Below are 19725 nucleotides of genomic sequence, written 5' to 3'. Positions count from 1 at the left end.
GCCTATCTGGTATCAGAGTCCTAAACAAATGGAACATGAAATGGCCAAATTGTGATAAAAGAAAAGTGAGGCAAGAAAGACTTGGATCAAAGCAGTAAGGAAATAAAAGCAGTTAGTTACTGTGTGTTTGCTCCACCCTTACCAATCTTTGCATTGTATCAACACTTACCCACCTCATTGATCCCATTGAACTTGAAGTCTTGGACTTACTAGTTTGTATCATTAGCACTTGGTACAAGGACTGATAACATGGAATACAAAGTAATATAGTCCTTGGGTATAATTCCTGGGTATAAATTCTGCCATTTACAAGCTATGTGACTTTGGGTAAGATTTTGTACTTCATCAAGTCTAATCTGTAAAATGGGCAAAATAGTTTCTTCCTGCACCTTATTCTGAGGAATACATGAGAAAAAGTTTTAAGTTTCTTTCACAGTGCTTAGCAAAGAGTATATATTTAATAAATAATATCATTATTATTATCATATAGTCAAAATATTATTGAATAAATGGATGAGTCAACAAATTAAGAATTATCAAGAGAGAAACAGAAGTATATGAGTGTTTGGTCACTTGAAGGTATTTTAACAGCCAAGGTAGTAGCATGGGACAATTTATTTCCACTTTTCTTGCTGCAATAAGTATGCATAATTGGTGGTACATTTGTATAAGATAGAGGTTTCAAAACAGCACTAATATAGTGATAATCTGATAAGTAATAAAATAATACTATTTCACAATTTCAACACCAAGTACTTGACATTTTTTAGCCCCTGTCACTGGTTAAGTAAAACTATGCATGTATTCTCTTAAATTCCTACAGATAAAAGACAACTGATGTTCTGGAAAACATATACTTTTTCTTTCCTGTTGACATGACAGCATGTTGGACTGCCAACCATATGCTCCATGTTGTATCATAAACATTAGTATTTGTTATTGGAAGCTTACCCAATTCTAGGTACACCTCTAACTAAGCACATGAATCAGTTGATTTAATATTCAGATAGTTCCTCCATTGTGGAAACTGCCATTATCATCATCACTTAACAGGTGAAGAAGCTGAGGCACGTAGATTCAAATAGCTTGGCTAAGCTCACAGAGGTAGCAAGAGATGAATTAGATATTTGAACCCACATACATGGTCTCTAGAATTCTTGTTTTTACTGTAAATGTATTTATTTTCATTTTATTTGAAAGGCAGAGAGAGAGAGAGAGAGAGATCTTCCACCTGTTGGTTCACCCTGTAACTGCCCACAACAGCTAGGGTTAGGCCAAACCAAAGCCAGGAGCCTGAATTCAATCTGGATCTCCCCTTGAGGTTAGGGGAGCCTTCCCATTACCTCCTACAGTGCACATTAGCAGGAAGCTGGATTGGCAGCTGAGCTGGCACCAAGCACTCTGATATGGGTTGTGGGTTTCCCAAGCAACAACATAACTGTTATTCCAACTGCCTGCCCCAGAGTTCTTTACTACCATATGATATATCCCATAGGACATGTCAGCTCTGCTTACCCACTATGCACTGCATAAAGCAGAATTTGTATACTGAATAGTAGCTAAATAATGTTGTTCCCATTGGCAGGAATTTGGCTGTAGACCTCAAGAGGATGGGCAGAGTCTTTTATGCAAACTCTGCTTAATTCACAAATATGTCAAGGACCAGCATACCACACTGAGGATATGGGTCAACAGTTGACCACATTTTCATACCTACTGTTCCCAGAGGAAACGTGGCCCATCAAGTGATCTCAGTCAGAACCTCATTTTTAGAGGAATGATGTTTCTGGCCTCTTCAACCCACTTGCCAAATTATCTGCAAGTGTGGATGGCCTAAAGACAGCAGTTAACCAATTGGGGTTCCCCAAAGCCTCTTAGCAAACTTGGAAATCCTTGGCAATGCTTCTGTCATAAGAGCCTTTGTTTAAAAGTTCAACTTATATAAATTTTAAAAATTGAAAACTATATATGAAATACATGAAATTTGTTGCCTTTATATAAGTAAAGAAATTTTAAAAGACAAGTTAAACAGAGTATAGCGATCACTAAAAAAAGAACAGCAACTACTGAAGACAGTAAGCAACAAGACAAATACAGAATTTTACAATTTGTGCCCTGGGCCCAGTCCTGTGTACCTACCTGTAGGTCTTTTTAGTGATGTCACACACCAAGTCACTACCCTCAGGCATTTTACGCACACACATTTTACATCTGTACGTGACCTGGATAATATTGTTCCAAACTGTGGTTTGTTGGCCTTAGATCGATTATATCTAGATGTTAAGACTCAGCAATAGTGTCTATTATCCATTTTTCTGGCCCTGTACAATAGCAAGATTCAGTAACTTCTGTGTAACTGAAATTATGGAAACAGTTGCAGTTGTACACTGTATTGCATCCAAATAAAATGTTAGTTCTATCCTAGAATAGGCAGATTGGATTACATATTTATTACATTTGGAAAACAGGCCAAGGACTTTGGAGAAATCTACTTTGCTATCCCAAAATCTTTGCTGCTGTAAGCTTCCTCTCTCCTCAGCTGGAACAGTCATGACCAATTATGACAAACACCTTTGAGATATACACCCAAAACATCGTACATGTTCCTCAGAATACTTTTAACCTTGCATTTCCCCTTTCATCTCTAGCGCTGTCTCTGCTGACTCATTCCTCTTCTCCTCTATCTCCAACTCAAATGATACTGGACTGAGAAGTCCATTGTCCTGGACTTGAAAAAGAAGGTCAGATGAAGAAAAACAAGCGTTTGGTTATTCTTGTTGCCTAGCAGTATTCTGGAAAAACAGACAGCACGTCTAGTACTCATATAATAATTAGAGAGTGTCAACTCAAAAATAAAATTGACTTTCAGATGCCATTAAGATCATCTAATGTCTTGAGAACTTTCAGTAAAATAAATACCAGAGAACTCTGCATGTGTCATTAACTCTACCATATGCACGATGAACCCAAAGACTGGTAGCTGATCCAGAGGAATACCTGCAGACTACTGCCCCTCTTACAGCTATGTGTCTGTGACAGGGTCCAGCCAGAGATGGCACCAGGCAAATAGAGCACAAGTCACCCTAGAGGAAGATAAGATTAGTCCAGGTTGCATCATCTCTTATCTGGATGACTGCTAAGACTTCATCTGCTATCATTCTTGCCCTCCTCCAATTTTTTCCCTTCCCACAGACTAGTGTTGTTTTTATAAATACTGTATCATTTTCTATCCTTCCTCTACTTAAGGACTTTCAGTGGAGTCCCACTGCACAAAAGACAAAGTACAGATCCATTAGCATGGCCTTCAAGGTGCTTTGTAATTGGCCTCTGCCTACTTCTCTAACCCCATCTTCAGCCCTATTCCTCTTCCTTTGAATGTTCCAATCACATTCACCTTTTTAAACTTTTTGATCCATGCCATACTCCTTCCCACCTCAGAACACATACTTTTCCTTCTTCCTGAAGCTTATCCCTCACCCTACTCACCTCAGCTTTCCTTATTTTTCAGATTTCAGATTCATTGTACTTCCTGATACAGGCCTTTCTTTATTAACAACAAAGCTCTCAGCCACTTCTTTCTCTCAGCAATCTGTTAAACTCATTTATTCCTTCATTTGACATATTTATTTTGTGTACTCAATGTGTTCCAAGAACTATTTTAAGCATTGTGGGTATAACAGTGAACAAAACAGATGAAAAATATGTGGCTGCATAAAGCTACTATTTTATTTTAAAATATTTAGTTATTTATTTATTTGAAAGAACAACAGAGAGAGAAGGAATAAGAGAGAGAAAAATGGAGGGAGGAAGGAAGGGAAGAGAGAAGGAGAGAGAAAGGGAAAGAGAGGGGAGAGAGAGAGGGAGAGAGAGAGTGTGTGAGTGAATCTACTGGGTTGCTCCCTAAATGGCTGCATTAGCCAGGTCTGGGCCAGACTCAATCCAGGAGCCAGGAATTCCATCCTGGTCTCCTACATGCATGGAAGAGACCCAAGTGCTTTGGCCAACTTCCGCTTCCTTCTCAGGCATGCTAGCAGGAAGTCGGATTTGAATCAGAGCATCCAGGACTTGAACCAGCACTCCCATAGAAGATTCTAGCATCCCAAGAGGTAGTTTAACCCACTGTATTGCAACACCAGCCCCCATAACTAATAGTTTCATCAGAGAAGCAAAAAAGTAAAATTAATATGGGAAATATTGAAATATTTAATTTTATTTTAGATAGAGTGGCTATGGAAAATCTCACTGAGAGAGTGACATGAGAAAAGATGTCCAAGAGGAAAGGGCAACCCATATGACTATCTAATAAGATGATGAATGTTTCAGGATTATCTGTTGCAAAGTCCCTGAGGCAGGAGAGTGGCTGGTATGTCTGAGGAAACCAAAGAACTAGATATCTGCCAATATTTATTTGTTCCAAGTCATATCTACTTAACTGTAAACTCCAAGAGAATGAGCATTGGGTATTATTCATTCACTACTCTGACTCAATTACCAGTATGTAACTGGCAGGTTCTTGGATGTGTAGTAAATATGTACTGAGTGGATGATTTACAGAATTTAGGGCTTCCTTACATTTCAGATGTTGGCTTTTAAATTAAAAATATTTTTCTTTAATTTGTTTGCTTGTTTTTTTCCCATGTAGCATTCTATAGACAGATACTTATATTAATCAACTCTCCTCTTCTGCTTTTGTCCTATAAACACCAATTGGATCCCTGCTATAAACTTGACACTGTGATAGGGCTGGGATGCAAGAATGAATTCAATTTTCTTAAGTCAGGATGTGAACAGACATTCATATTTGTATGTTTAATATCATACTACTTAATAAGACTTCAATTTATGGAAAATATAGACTATATCCATTCCAAAGCCAAATGTCTTTAATTTCTTAAGTGTTTCTTAACGGACTACTTAGTAATCATGTATTAGAAGTCAGATAACATCTATCTAAAATGTAAATTTTGTATATGACCATGCAATTTTAACATTGGATCAGTTTGAGAAACACTTTCATTGTTTTCCTAGGGCCACCGTTACAAACCAGGTGACATAATCAATAGAAATTTCTTCTCACACAGTTCTCAATCAGGAAGCCCAAGGTGAAGCTGTTAGCAGAGTTGGTTTCTTCTGAGTCCTCTAAGAAGGACTATTTTCCATGCCTCTCCCTTAGCTTCTAGTAGTATACATGCAATCTTTGACCTCCGGCTTGCAGACGCATCCCAGCTCCTGCCTTCACCTTCAAATGTCAGACTCGCAATGCGGGTGGGTCTATGTCCTAATTTCCTCTTTTACAAAGATACAAGTTCTGTTGACTTAACAGACAATTCCATTATAACATAACCTCCTCTTAACCAATCATATCCTCAAGACCTAATTTCCAAATCACATGATATTCTGAGGTACTGAGTTAGGACTTCAACATATGAATTAGTAGGGGATGAGAGCACAACTCAACATATAATAATTTTTAACAAGGGAATAAATAAAAAGCTCTCCTCAAATACCTCTTCTACCTTTCAGTCCACAATTACAGCTTATTTGGATAAGTGTTGAGGTTAAAAGTTGAAGAAAAAGTGAAGTTCTGAGTTCCACAACTTGTATAAGGAAAGCACCATAGGTAGTCAAGAAAGTACTTTCATGAGAGCAGAAGGTCCTGCCTTGGTCTCATGTATTGGATAACATCTAATTCAGCCATTACTGAGGATAAAGGTGAATTTCCTCATATAAAACACAGGGTCAACTGTCACAATCATTAATGTCCTAAACATGTCCCAGAAGAAAAGATTTATGGTAGGCAGAATCCTAAAGTGGCCCCATGACATCTACCTTCTCATGTGAATCTCATGATGGTGTAAACTTCCTTGGATAAAGGGGATTTTGCAGTGGCAAGGAACACTACCAACCAATTGACTTTACTATAGAGAGACTGTATTGGCATACCTAACCTAGTCCTATAAGCCTTACCAAAGCTGAAGATTTTCTTCAATAGGTAGCTGAAGGGAAAAGCAAAGAGATTCAATGTGTAAGAAGGGTGCCTGTGAGTGAGGCGTTGTTAGGATGCAAAAGGTCCATAGACATTGACCTAAGAGTGGTCTCTAAAGCCTGAGAGAGGTACCTACCCAACAGCCTGCAAGGAAATGGGGACCTCAGTCTTACAGCTTCAAGGCACTTGACTCTACCCTGAACCTGAACAAACTTGGAAGATTCTTCCCCAAAGCCTCCAGAGAAGCCTTTTGAAACCCTAAGCAAAGAACCCAGTCAACCCCATTTGGACTTCTGACCCACAGAATTGTGAGACATCAGTAGGCGATGTTTTGAGCTGCTAAGTATGCAGTCATATGTTATACATCAATAGCCAGCAAATAACACTATTATACTGTGATGAGAAAAGGAATAGAGCAGTCAGGGAAGAAGGAAAGTGAGAATGGAGTATAGGAGAAGACCAGGTCAAGACTAAGTTGGAGAAAGATCAAAGGAAACAGATAAGGAAAGACATAAATCAGAATCAGGTAAGGATATAAAATAAGATATAAGAAGTTTCCCATTAATACTTCTTCTTGGTCACAGCTAATATAAGCTTAAATTTTTTCTTTGTGTGCCCCCCATTTGCATAACATCATGGTCCATGGTTTTGGCCATCAAACACACAAGGTTATACAATTAAGCTGAATGTATGATTCATGTTACCTAGGAAAACATAATCCAGTAAAAAATAAGGAACAGGGATGCTTTTACCACATGTGAGAAAAAAAAAAGAGAGAGAGAGAGAGAGAGAGAGAAAAGAGAAGGCCAAACCAAATGGAAAGTGAAAGAAAGGAGAGAAAGATAGAAGGGGTAAATATGGCGAAGAGAAAGAACCTACAAAAGACAAGTAATCTCTTTTAGAGGAATATAAAATCCTGTATTGAAGATTGGACAAGGGTGTGTGTCAAAGATGAGTAGTACAGCAGTGTCAACCACTTTTTTCCAAGTTCTCCAGAAGCAATAGAGAAATTGCCACTTCTGTTCTGCTCTTTCAAGCTTTTTAAGCCTGACCAGTTCCCTGGCTGTTTAAAAAGTCTTTCATGCCATCAAAGGAAGTCAGGGTTCCACAGTCATGACATTAAAAAAAGTTTTTACCTCATGTAGGTATTTCTGAATCAACAATTATGAAAACACAAAATCACATCTGTTCGAAAGAGAAGGGTAAGCCAATGGCAATGTTAGAAGTCCCAATAAAATTTAGTAATTGAAAATAAGTTTTAGTAGGAAAACACCAATGCTGAACTTTCCCTCTACAAAGCAGAGAAGTGACTCTGACGTGAGCAAATTCCAAGGAGATTTTTCCCCTCGCATCTTTAATGTGTCTATGACTCCTTTATAATATGGGACTTTTCATTTCACATTCAATGCCCAGCATACTGAAACAAAAACTCGAAGTCTGACTTGATATATAATGTACAGTAGAAACCATCTGTGACAGAGCCAAAATTACAAGGCAATTAAATAGTAAGAGAGAGAGAGAAAATGACCACTGGGCACAGACTTCTACAGCTTGTTTCATGGAAGAATTTTTGTTTAAAAATTGAACTATTAAACACTGAAAAATAAGAGTCGAATACACAAGACAAAGTTCAGCTCTCCAAGCTGATGTCCAAACACTAAAGAAGGAAAAAAGCAGATATTTATCGAGAAACTTCTGTTCTGAGTTCTAAGGAAATACCGACTGTTTTCTTTGTCTATGACCACTGATGTTATTTGTGAGGCATTCTCAACAAGTTGGTTAAATAACTTCTCTTCTCCAGCCAGAGTCCAAAGACCTCTAATCAAAGTGTGCTTTCAGTAGCTCCTCTTACCATGCTCAGGAAATTTTACATGATTATTGCCATTATTTCCTACACAGATGACAGTTGGATAATTGTCTATTCTCTGTCTTGTGGCCTTGGGAGGACTATTAATATGATGGTTGAGGACAAGCCAAACCATGAAACTGTAAAGTGGTCCAAAGAGTTGTTTATGCCAATCTCAGGAAGGAAAAATACTACATAATTACAAAATAACATATTTAGACCAGGGATCAGCAAGCTTTTTCTATAAAGGGCCATAGAGTAAATATTTTAGGCTTTGAGGGTCATACAATCTTTGTCAAAACTACTCAACTCTGATTATAGTGTGAAAGCAGCCATAGACAACACAGAGAGACTTCAAAAAGTTTATAGAAAAAAATGAAACTAAAAGATAAGTTTATTTTGGTACCAAAAAGTTAAAAATCCATGTAGATTTTTTCACAGAATGCACATTTCATGAACTTTTTGAAGATTTCCTCCAATGCATGAGTAGCAAAACTATTTTGTATCAAAATTAACTTGCAAATTCATTTTCTGAGAACTTTTTGAAGTATGGTCCTATATAAAAGGATGAGGATGATGATAATCCAAAGAAAATTTATCTATAGGCAAACATTTGAATTTATTATAATTTTCTGTCAAAAATATTCTTATTTAGACCTCTTTCATCAGTTAGAAATGTAAAAACTATTCTTAACTCACATTTATAAAAAAAAAAAAATTGGTGGGAGCCAGAGTGTGGACCAGTGGGTTAAGCCACCCCTTGCAACGCTAGCACCCTACGCTAGAGTTCCAGTTTAAGTCTTAACTGCTGCATTTCTGATCCAGCTCTCTGCTGATGTGCCTGGGAAGGCAGCAAATGAGGACCCAACTACTTGGGCATCTGCCATCCACATGGGAGACCAGGAAGGAGTTCCGGGCTCCTGACTTTTGCCTAGTCCAGATCTGGCTACTGCAGTCAACCAGTGGATATCTCCCTCTCTCTTCTTCTCTCTCCCTCTCTCTCTTTTCTCTCCTCTCTGTCACTCTGTCTTTCAAATGAAGAAATAAATAAACCTTTAAAGAAATTGGTGGGCTGGAATTCCCAGCAGGGCCATAGTTCTCCATACCTTAGTGAGACTTTTTATATGTTCCTGAAATATAACACAAGATTATTAGATCTAACACCTGATATAAACACAACTGAAGTTGGTTAAAGTCATACAGTGGATTCCAGATGCACATTATTGAGTTTTGCCAAGTATTAGTTGAAGTTCAGCCTTTCTAATACACTATCATTTTATTTACTTGGTGCTTTTAGAACTTCTATTCCATGAAGAAAACGTAGTGTAGAAAATCTGTAGGCCTAAATAATTTAAGTATCTATCAATTGCTGTTGTTTGACAATGAAACTCAGTACACTGTCATAAAATCCCGTGTTTTACGTTACAGTAGACAGAAATAATCTCAAAATTATTTACTGCTAATTATTTGACTGAAAAAATATCTCATAATTATTTGGTGGTTTAATTATATAAAATAACATAATTTCATAGGACTTTTCATCACCTGCCCTGCCCTTCGTCCTCTGATATCAGTGATAGTATTAAATGAATAAATCCCCAAAGAACTGAGTTGAAGTTGACTCTAATTGCAGATCCTGGGAATAGCTCTAGTGGAAGTTTTAATGTAGCTGTTACTATTATCCACACATTGTGATGCATAGTGCAAGAAACTATCAGACCCTATCAGTGCTGCCATTATTTGTATTCATTATTTGTATGGGTATACATTGTTGCATGTGTATGGTTGCATAATTTCTATATTAAGGCAAAAAGAAGTAGTTACTAAAGAGTTCACTAGCTGTCTTACCCAGTTCAATCATACTGATTAACCAATGAGTATTTTCCAACTCTGTATTTTAGCCAAAGATGTACAAAATTCTCTTTATTTCTCTTTTTCCTTAACATACCACTGCAAGCTATCTCTTATTTACTTTTCTGTTGATCTGGCAATTACTTTTCCTAAATTGCCATTGTTTCCTGATCACATTATTGAATTGAATTGTTAGGGACCTAATTAGGCTCTAGTACCAAGACAAAAAGATTTAAGTGCTTCAAAAAATATATAAATCCTAGCTTTTTAAACTCTCCCATCTCCAACAGTAATGTCCACCTTATGACAGATAATAAAAACCACCATCTTTTATCTTTTCTTTTGTTTTAAGATTTATTTGTTGTTGTTTTTTGTTTGTTTGTTTTTGTTTTTGTTTTTGTTTTTGTTTTTTTTGACAGGCAGAGTGGACAGTGAGAGACAGAGACAGAGAGAAAGGTCTTCCTTTTGCCGTTGGTTCACCCTCCAATGGCCGCCACGGTAGCGCGCTGCGGCCGGCGCACCGCGCTGATCCGATGGCAGGAGCAAGGTGTTTATCCTGGTTTGAAAGGCAGCATCACAGAGAGGGGGAGACAAAGAAAGACATTGTATGTGTGTGTATGTGTGTGTGTGTGTGTGAGAGAGAGAGAGAGAGAAAGGGAGGGAGGGAGAGAGAGAGGAAGGGAGGAAGAGAGAAAGAGAGAGAGAGAGATCTTCCATCCACTGGTTCACCCCTCAAATAGCCACAATGGATGAGGCTGGGCCAGGCTTAAGTCAGACCTGGAACTCCATCCAGGTCTCCCACTTAGGGAGGTTCAAGGATTTGGACCATCTTCTGCTGCTTTTCCCAGGTGCATTTGTAGGGAGCTGCATTGGAAGCAAAGCAGCTAGGACTCAATCAGGTGCCCAGATGGGATGCCAGTGCTGCAGGTGGCAGCTTACCCCACTGCACCACAATACCAGTCCCCATCTTTTCTTTAATTTTACCTCCAGTTTATATATTCTCCTCTCCAATTCATCATTATTTAATTGTTGCCTTCCTCTGGTTTTCTTTTCTTCTCTCCTTTTTTCAGTCCCCAATCTTTCTTTCTTTCTTCCTCCTACAAACACTGATTGACTACTAGGCTCTAAGCATGACACCAGGAATATAAGGATGAATGAGAAACAGTTGTATAGGGTAGATAGTAATATAAGATGAATGGACACGTGGCTGAGTTCCAATATCGCTCCTTTCCCTGGGCCTGGGATCCCAATATACCTCATTGCCTACAAGCTTATAAGTTATTTCCTGTCTTTGAAGACTCTTAAAATTGTCCTCTTCCATCTTCTAACTTCAAACATGCTTATGCTTCCCCAGATTGAAAAAATGAGGAAAAAGTCGTTTTCACATTTTAATAAAATATTTCAAAAATTTATAAAAACAGATTCTATAAGTGTCATTCATCACCTAAATAAATAAATGTTACTATGAGAGGACTTCAAAAAGTTCATGGAAAAATGGAACTTAAAGACAAGTTTGTTCTGAGGCAAAAAATAACTTGGAAATTCATCTACAGTTTTATCATAATATACATTTTCTGTGAACTTATTAAAGACTCATCATGTTTTATCTTATTCAATCCAGACTTTTGAGAAAGAAGAAAAGATTCCAAGCACAAGGGAAGAGTTTTGTTTTGCTTTGTTTTTGTAGTTCATCTTCGGGGGCCAGCACCGTGGCTCACTTGGCTAATCCTCTGCCTGCGGCTCCAGCATCCCATATGGGCACTGGGTTCTAGTCCTGGTTGCTCCTCTTCCAGTCCAGCTCTTTGCTGTGTCCCAGGAGGGCAGTGGAGGATGGCCCACGTGCTTTGGTCCCTGAACTCTCATGGGAGACCAGGAGGAAGCACCTGGCTCCTGGCTTCAGATCGGCGTAGCTCCGGCCATAGTGGCCATTTGGGGGGTGAATCAACAGAAGGAAAACCTTTCTCTCTGTCTCTCTCTTTCTCACTGTCTATAACTCTACCTGTCAAATAAATAATGAAAACGCAAAAAAAAAATGGTGTAGTTCACCTTCGTCCCATATTTTTCTAGAATCCCTGCCAACCTTGCCCCGCACCAAGCAATCACTATTCTGCATCCTCCCCATTCACTTTTTTCTACTTTTTTTAAAGATTTATTTATTTTACTTGAAAGTCACAGTTACACAGAGTGAGGAGAAGCAGAGAGAGAGAGAGAGAGAGAGAGAGAGAGAGAGAGAGGTCTTCCATCCGATGGTTCACTCCCCAGATGGTCATAATAGCAGGTGTTGGGCCCATCCAAAGGGAAGAGCCAGGAGCTTCTTCAGGGTCTCCCACATAGGTGCAGGGGCCCAAGGACTTGAGACATCTTCTACTGCTTTCCCTGGCCATAGCAGAGAGCTGGATCAAAAGTGGAGCAGCCAGGTCTTGAACCAGTGCTCTTATGGAATTCCAGCACTACAGGCAGCTGCTTAACCCACTACGCCACAGCACCAACCCCCACTTTTTTCTACTTTGACAATAACGTGTGGATCTATGTAGCTTTACCAAGTATGAATGTCTTTTTAAAATATTCAGTATCCATTGGAATGCTTTAGAAGTACGTAATGATATATTCCACAAGAGCTATCCTGAAATTTGATCTAAATGTATTTTATGCATTACAAGTACTTACATATATTTGAGATTTATCCATATTGGTGCATTTCATTTCAATTAATTCATTTTACCTGCTGAATATCATTTTTCATATGAAGAGGTCATAAATTATTTATCTTTCCCTTATTAAAGGAAATTCACATTGCTTCCAATTTTTCACTTCCAACTATAATGTTAAATAAACATTTTTGTACAAATATCTTTGTGGACATGGGGAAAAGTTTCTTTAAAATACAGAGCAAGTACTGAAATATCTGGGTTTTGGCTATGGACATGCTGAAGTTCACCGGATCTTGAAGATGATGGCAGCTACCTCTCCACCATAGTTGTTTCCTTGTATTCTCTCACTGTTGGTGCTTGAGATTTTCCCATAGTCTACAACAATTGGTGTTGTCAGCCTTTTACGTATCTTCTGTCTGATGGACTTTAAGTGTATCTTATCACTGTTTTCCAATCTGGTTTCCACCTTCACTTAGCTATAAAGACTGTTCTTTTCATAGACATCTAATAAACACCTTCTTGCCAAATCAAAAATCTCACTGGTATCTGTCATTCTTCTTGACTTCAGTTGCATTTGGCATGCTGGTAACCACCAAGTCCAAATTCTCTTTCTTTTGTAGCATTTGCCAGTACTCTGGGGCAGAGGAGGTATTGATCAAGATGTCCTCTTAGAAGTTCAGATGTGGGTGTCAGCACCGTGGCACAGTGGGTTAGAGTTCCGGCCTATAACACTGGCAACCCAGATGGGAGCCATTTCAAGTCCCAGCTGCTCCACTTCCAATCTAACTTCCTGCAAATGCACCTGAGAAAACAGTAAAGGATGGCCCAAGTGCTTGGACTCCTGCACGCACATGGGAGACTGGGAGGAAACTCCTGGTTCCTGGCTTCAGGTCGGCTCAGCTCTGGCCATTGTGGCCATTTGGGGAGTGGGCCAGCAGATGGAAGACTTCTCTCTCTCTTAGTTTCATTTTATTTACTTATTTATTTAATTTGAGAGGTAGAGTGACAGACATTGAGAGGGAGAGACAGAGAGAAAGGTCTTCCTTCCATTGGTTCACTCCCCAAATGGCCTCAACAGCCACAGCTGTGCCATCTGAAGTCAGGAGCCAGGAGCCAGGAGCACGCAGGTACAGGGGCCCAAGGACTTGGGCCATCTTCTATTGCTCTCCTAGGCCATGGCAAAGAGCTGGATTGGAAGTGGAGCAACAGGGACTAGAACCGGTGCTCATATGGGATGCCAATGCTGCAGGCAGAGGATTAACCTACTGCGCCACGGCACCGGCCCCTCTCTTGGTTTCTACTTCTCTCTGTAACTCTTTCAAATAAATAAAATAAAATCTTGGGGCCGGCGCTGTGGCGCAGCAGGTTAAAGCTGTGGCGTGAAGCACCGGAACCCCATATGGATGCCACTTCTAATCCTGGCTGCTCCTCTTGCAATCCAGCTCTTTGCTATGGCCTGGGAAAGCAGTAGAAGATGGCCCAAGTCCTTGGGCCCCTGCACCCATGTGGGAGACCCAGAGGAAGCTCCTGACTCCTGGCTTCAGATCGGCACAGCTCTGGCCGTTGCTGACATCTGGGGAGTGAACCAGCGGATGGAAGACCTCTCTCTCTCTGTCTCTACCTCTCTCAGTAACTCTGTCTTTCAAATAAATAAAAATAAATCTTTAAAAAAATAAAGTAAATATAATAAAATCTTTAAAAAAAAGTTCAGATGTGTGAATCTGGTAGACAAGTCAGGAAAGGTACTCTTTTAAGAAGTGCATTTAATTGTACAAGTGCAAACTTGAGAAGTTACCAAAAATATAGGTAACTTTCATGCTATTAAATACACAAAATTAACATCAAAATTAATACTCCAAGATTATGGGGATGTGTAAGAAATAGCATAACACATTCATAGCAAGCACTACATCTAACTCAGCAGCAATTATATCTTTATTTTGTAAGAGTTATTTATTATTTATTTCAAAGAGTCATAGAGACAGAGAGATCTTCCATCTGCTAGTTCACTCCCCAAATGGCCACAACGGCTGGCTCTGGGCCAGGCCAAAGCCAGGAGCCAGGAGCTTCTTTGGGGTCTCTCACGTGAGCTCAGGGGTCCAAGCAATTGGGCCATCTTCTGCTGCTGTCCCGGCCACATAAGCAGAGAGCTTGATTGGAAGCAGAGCAACCAGGATTTGCACTGGCACCCATATGGGATGTCAACATCACAGATGGTGGCTCAATCTGCTATGCCACAATGCCAGCCCCAACAATTATATCTTAATTATGGTCAATGAACGTTGTATGTGTGTAACACATGTTATATTGATGTTAACTGGTTATAAAAACATAGCAAATGTTTTATGTTTTCAAACTAAGCAAAATTTAAATCCATTATTATGTCAGCAAGGTGAACATGGATCCTTTTAAAGTTATATCTAAGATATTTCCCGTTTCCTTTCCTATGAGCAACTATGCAAGCTAGAAAACAAGTTTAAAAATAAGATCATTTGGATCTGGCTAGAGGAACCTGGGTCTAAATGGGGGAGCTGTATATAGAAGGTTCTTTAAAATATTTCCATGAGGGGCTTTTGTGCATCTAAAATAGCCAGCGTCACTTCCCACTGCACTCTCTTCCCCCAGTGGCATCAATGATGATACAAAACAAATACCCATTTAAGAAATTCATTCAGCTCATACTGAACTTTGATTCATTGTTTCTTCCAACTCAGGGGATTGAGCAATGAATAAGAAGTTACCACTCCTCACAAAGCTTACATTCTAGAGCTCTGAAAAAATAACACCAAGTTCTCATCAGTATCACCCATTTTTATAACTTTTTTGAGGGTAAGCGTGCTTTTGGTTTGGCCAAAGAATAGAATAACTATAAATGCTGGCCTAAGTAAAACTCCAAAATGTGATCAGGCTGATATCAAGTAAAAGCTCCTAAACATTACACAAAGATCAGGCCCAGACATCTCAGTTGGTCCATATCTAAAAACACAGAGTAGAAGACACCAACACTGTTGAGTGACATTTTAGTAAACATTCAAGAACAGAGATAAGAAAAATCCGTTATGAAACTATTCTCTCCCCCACACATGAAATTGGCAATTACTATAATCTATAACAAGAATCCTCAAGGGCTGTTGTACTTTCATAGCCCTTTTAATTGCAAAAACTAAAAGCTTTACATTTTGGGGTGACTCTCATTAAACCTTGCATTCTGAATACTTCCAAAACTTCTATTAAAGAAATCCTATGAGATTTCTTCATATAATTTTTGTAGTTAATCTTCAAACAAACTACTCAGCAGAGGATATGATAATTCAAGTTTAACAAAAGATCAATCATTACTTATTATTTTCTTTGGTTTGATTTGGGATGATCCCACCAATGGGAAAATCTCTTCAAATATTAGTTCATGCGGAATATTTAACTAAATATTCTCTGGAACAAAAATTCTCTTTTCTTAAGCTTTGTTGACTACCATTTAAGTGAAATACTTTCATAATTTTGTCAAAATCATTATAAACAAAGGAGCAGAGTTGAAGATAGGATCTACTTTTTCTATTCTGTTCTGCGTCACTGGTGGAAAAAACTAGCCCTCTGCCATTTGCTTTCAAGTGATGATTTTCCAAATGTTCCCAATCTCAGCACCACAATCAAGGAATGCAGATGTAAGAAAAACAGTATATGAAACATTGGTTTTGTTCTTTGCTTTGTGAAGGTATATATGTGGATCAAAATATACTTGTGCTCCATGTTGAGGTTCTTTTAGTCTCAAAAAGAAATACACTTGGGCTATATTTATGAGCTGAAAGACCCAAGTGGCCTATTTTTGGAACTCCAGAGAAAAGACCAACTGTGTCAAACTTGAAAAAAATTAACTGTCAGTGGATCTTGGCTGTTGAGCAGATATACTTTAAGCAATGAGCTTACTGAACCTGAAATTTCAAGAGAAAATTTCCAAACTCATTTCTCACTATAATAGATGTTAAGTATTTATAGCCAAAATCCAGATATGAATACAGCATATTAATGCCAAAAACTCTAATAATTGTCTCAACTTAGTGAAGATTTCAAGGGCAATGTCTCAAAAATTATATTTTAAAAGGGAAAAATAATCCCTTCTATTGGAAGAAAAATGTAGGTGGCATTTTCTTGATGCTCTGGCTAAAAAAATCCCTTTTAGAAACACAAGAAATATTTCCCAGCATTGAACTATGCATGTTAGCTCTGAATAAAGATATTTTACATTGTATTTAATTCAGCTTTCAAACTAATTCCTTTTCACATAATCACAGTAGAGTAAATTATCAACCCAGAGAAATAAACAGGCTCCCCCCTACCTACTCAAGGTCCATCAACACACACATGTTAAGGCATATTTTCTTTACATACAAAAGATTTTACACTTAAGCACACTATGATGTCTCTCATTTCCCACATAACCTAACAGAAAAAATTATCACAACCAACCATGTTCAATTCTCACGTAGTCAAACTTTTAAATGGTTGCCTATTAGGATTAAAAAAACCTCTTTTCTAGATGGGCCAAAGACCTCAACAGACATCTTTCCAAAGAGGAAATCCAAATGGCCAACAGACACATGAAAAAATGTTCAAGATCACTAGCAATCAGAGAAATGCACATCAAAACCACAATGAGGTTTCACCTCACCCCGGTGAGAATGGCTCACATTCAGAAATCTACCAACAACAGATGCTGGAGAGGATGTGGGGAAAAAGGGACACTAACCCACTGTTGGTGGGAATGCAAACTGATTAAGCCACAATGGAAGTCAGTCTGGAGATTCCTCAGAAACCTGAATATAACCCTACCCTTCAACCCAGCCATCCCACTCCTTGGAATTTACCCAAAGGAAATTAAATTGGCAAACAAAAAGCCATCTGCACATTAATGTTTATTGCAGCTCAATTCACAATAGCTAAGACCTGGAACCAACCCAAATGCCCATCAACGGTAGACTGGATAAAGAAACTATGGGACATGTACTCTATAGAATACTATACAGCAGTCAAAAACAATGAAACCCGGTCATTTGCAACAAGATGGAGGAATCTGGAAAACATCATGCTGAGTGAATTAAGCAGTCTCAGATAGACAAATATCATTTGTTTTCCCTGATCGGTGACAACTAACTGAGCACCAAAGGGGAAACCTGTGGAAGTGAAATGGACACTATGAGAAACAGGGACTTGATCAGCTCTTGTGCTGACTGTTGATGTACAATGTAATACTTTATCCATTTTAGTATTTTTTTTTTATTCTAGTACTAGTAGTTGAACTCTGTAATTAACACACAATTATTCTTAGGTTTTTAAATCTTAACTGAAAAGTGATCCCAGTTAAATATAAAAATGAGAAAAAGAGAGGGAGGAGATGTACAATTTGGGACATGCTCAATCAGACTTGCCCCAAATGATGGAGTTAGAAACGTGCCAGGGGATTCCAATACAATCCCATCAAGGTGGCATGTACCAATGCCATCTCACTAGTCCAAGTGATCAATTTCAGTTCACAATTGATCACACTGATAGATCTAAGAGTCAAAGGGATCTCACAAACAAGACAAGTATCTGCTAATACTAACTGATAAAACCAAAAAGGGAGAGAAGGATCCAACATAGGAAGCGGGAGACACAGCAGATTCATAGAATGGCAGATGTCCTAAATAGCACTCTGGCCTCAGAATCAGCCCTTAAGGCATTTGGATCTGGCTGAAGAGCCTATGAGAGTATCATAGGCATGGAAAGCCAAGACACTCTGGAAAAAAAAGAAGAAGAAGAAGAAGAAGAAGACCTAAATGAAAGATCTCAGAGAGTGTGATCCCAGTGGAAAGAACAGGGCCATCAAAGATGGAGGTACCTTTCTCTGAAGGGAGGAGAGAACTTCCACTTTGACTATGACCCTGTCGGAATAAGATCAAAGTCGGCAAACCCTAAAGGCTTCCATAGCCTCGGCAACTCTTGACCAGACCCTAGGGAGGAGATTACTGACACCATAAACAAGAGTGTTAAATTGTTAAATCAACATCAAGAGTCACTGTGTACTTATGTCCCATGTGGGATCTGTCCTTAATGGGTTGTCCAATGTGAAGTAATGATATAGCTAGTACTGAAACAGTATTTTTATACTTTGTGTTTCTGTGTGGGTGCAAACTGATGAAATCTTTACTTAATATATACTAAATCGATCTTCTGTATATAAAGATAATTGAAAATGAAAAAGAAAACACTTGGTGTTAAATTGGAAATTACATAGAAAATTAATCAATTTTTTAAAAAAAAAAATATCATGCAGGATCTCTGTCCTTAATGTGCTGTACACTGTTATTTAATGCTATAACTAGTACTCCAACAGTATTTTTTTCACTTTGTGTTGCTATGTGAGGGCAAACTGTTGAAATCTTTATATATACTAAACTGATCTTCTGTATATAAAGAGAATTGAAAATGAATCTTGATGTGAATGGAAGGGGAGAGGGAGTGGGAAAGGGGAGGGTTGCGGGTGGGAGGGAAGTTATGAGCGGGGGGAGGGGGGGAAGCCATTGTAATCCATAAGCTGTACTTTGGAAATTTATATTCATTAAATAAAAGATAAACAAAAAACTATTTTCTTTTAAAACTATGTGGCTTTTTTTTTTAAACTGCCATTTTAAAATAGTAGAATTCTTATGCATCAAATCACTCCTTCTACTCGACATCAATTCTTTTGTGGGCCCTTTTAACACTTTTTCAGCTGAAGATTTACCCAAGATTTGTCTACTGGTCATTTTCTTCTTCTCTTTTCTTTTTATTTTAATTTATCAGTCTCACAATTTGAAGCGTGATCTCTGTGCAGAGGGCCCCAGATGTGCATCCCTGACTGCTTATCAACTCCCCATGATTATTTATTTCTTTCTTCCCAGACAATACCTCCTTAGTACAGGGCTCCTACTGTAGCCAGATCCTACCACAGGGACAAAGGACACAACACAGCACAAAGTAGTCAGTGTAGGTGCCTCCAGCACTGCCTACCTGATGGGTCTCCTTACATACATGCTCCACATACTGCATTCAACATTGGTTATAGAAAACTCATAATTTTCCATTTCTACTAGTTCTTTATCTTCATTAAAATTTTTGTTAATACTACATTGCTCTTTTATTCATCCAAATGTACAGTTATCTTTCTTTTATGTTTGTCTTCCTATTGACAACCCCTTCATAAATGTCTTCCTTTTGGCACTCCCTGTATCTCTTTCATGTCAATCTTTACTAATGATACTTTACTATTGCTTTTCTCCAGTGTTCATGATCTCTTTCCAATCTATTCCCTATAGAGTTGCATTAATTTTCAACTATCTTCTCTATCACATCACATCTTTTCTTTAAAATCTTCA

At 38.4% G+C, this 19725-nt stretch overlaps 1 protein-coding gene across 1 annotated transcript in view; it reads right to left on the bottom strand.

Annotated features, from left to right (window-relative positions):
* Nucleotides 1-1806: 1806 nt before the first annotated feature.
* CEP128 (centrosomal protein 128) overlaps nt 1807-19725 on the bottom strand; it is a 620584-nt gene continuing 602665 nt past the window's right edge. The window contains exon 26 of the transcript XR_009864818.1: nt 1807-1816. The gene's annotated coding sequence lies outside the window, so the exon portion shown is untranslated. The remainder of the gene's footprint in view (nt 1817-19725) is intronic.

This window comes from Lepus europaeus, chromosome 22, assembly GCF_033115175.1.
Source record: "Lepus europaeus isolate LE1 chromosome 22, mLepTim1.pri, whole genome shotgun sequence".
NCBI lineage: Eukaryota > Metazoa > Chordata > Mammalia > Lagomorpha > Leporidae > Lepus > Lepus europaeus.
Note: the sequence above shows the minus strand (reverse complement) of the source record. Positions and strands in the feature narration are given on the sequence as shown.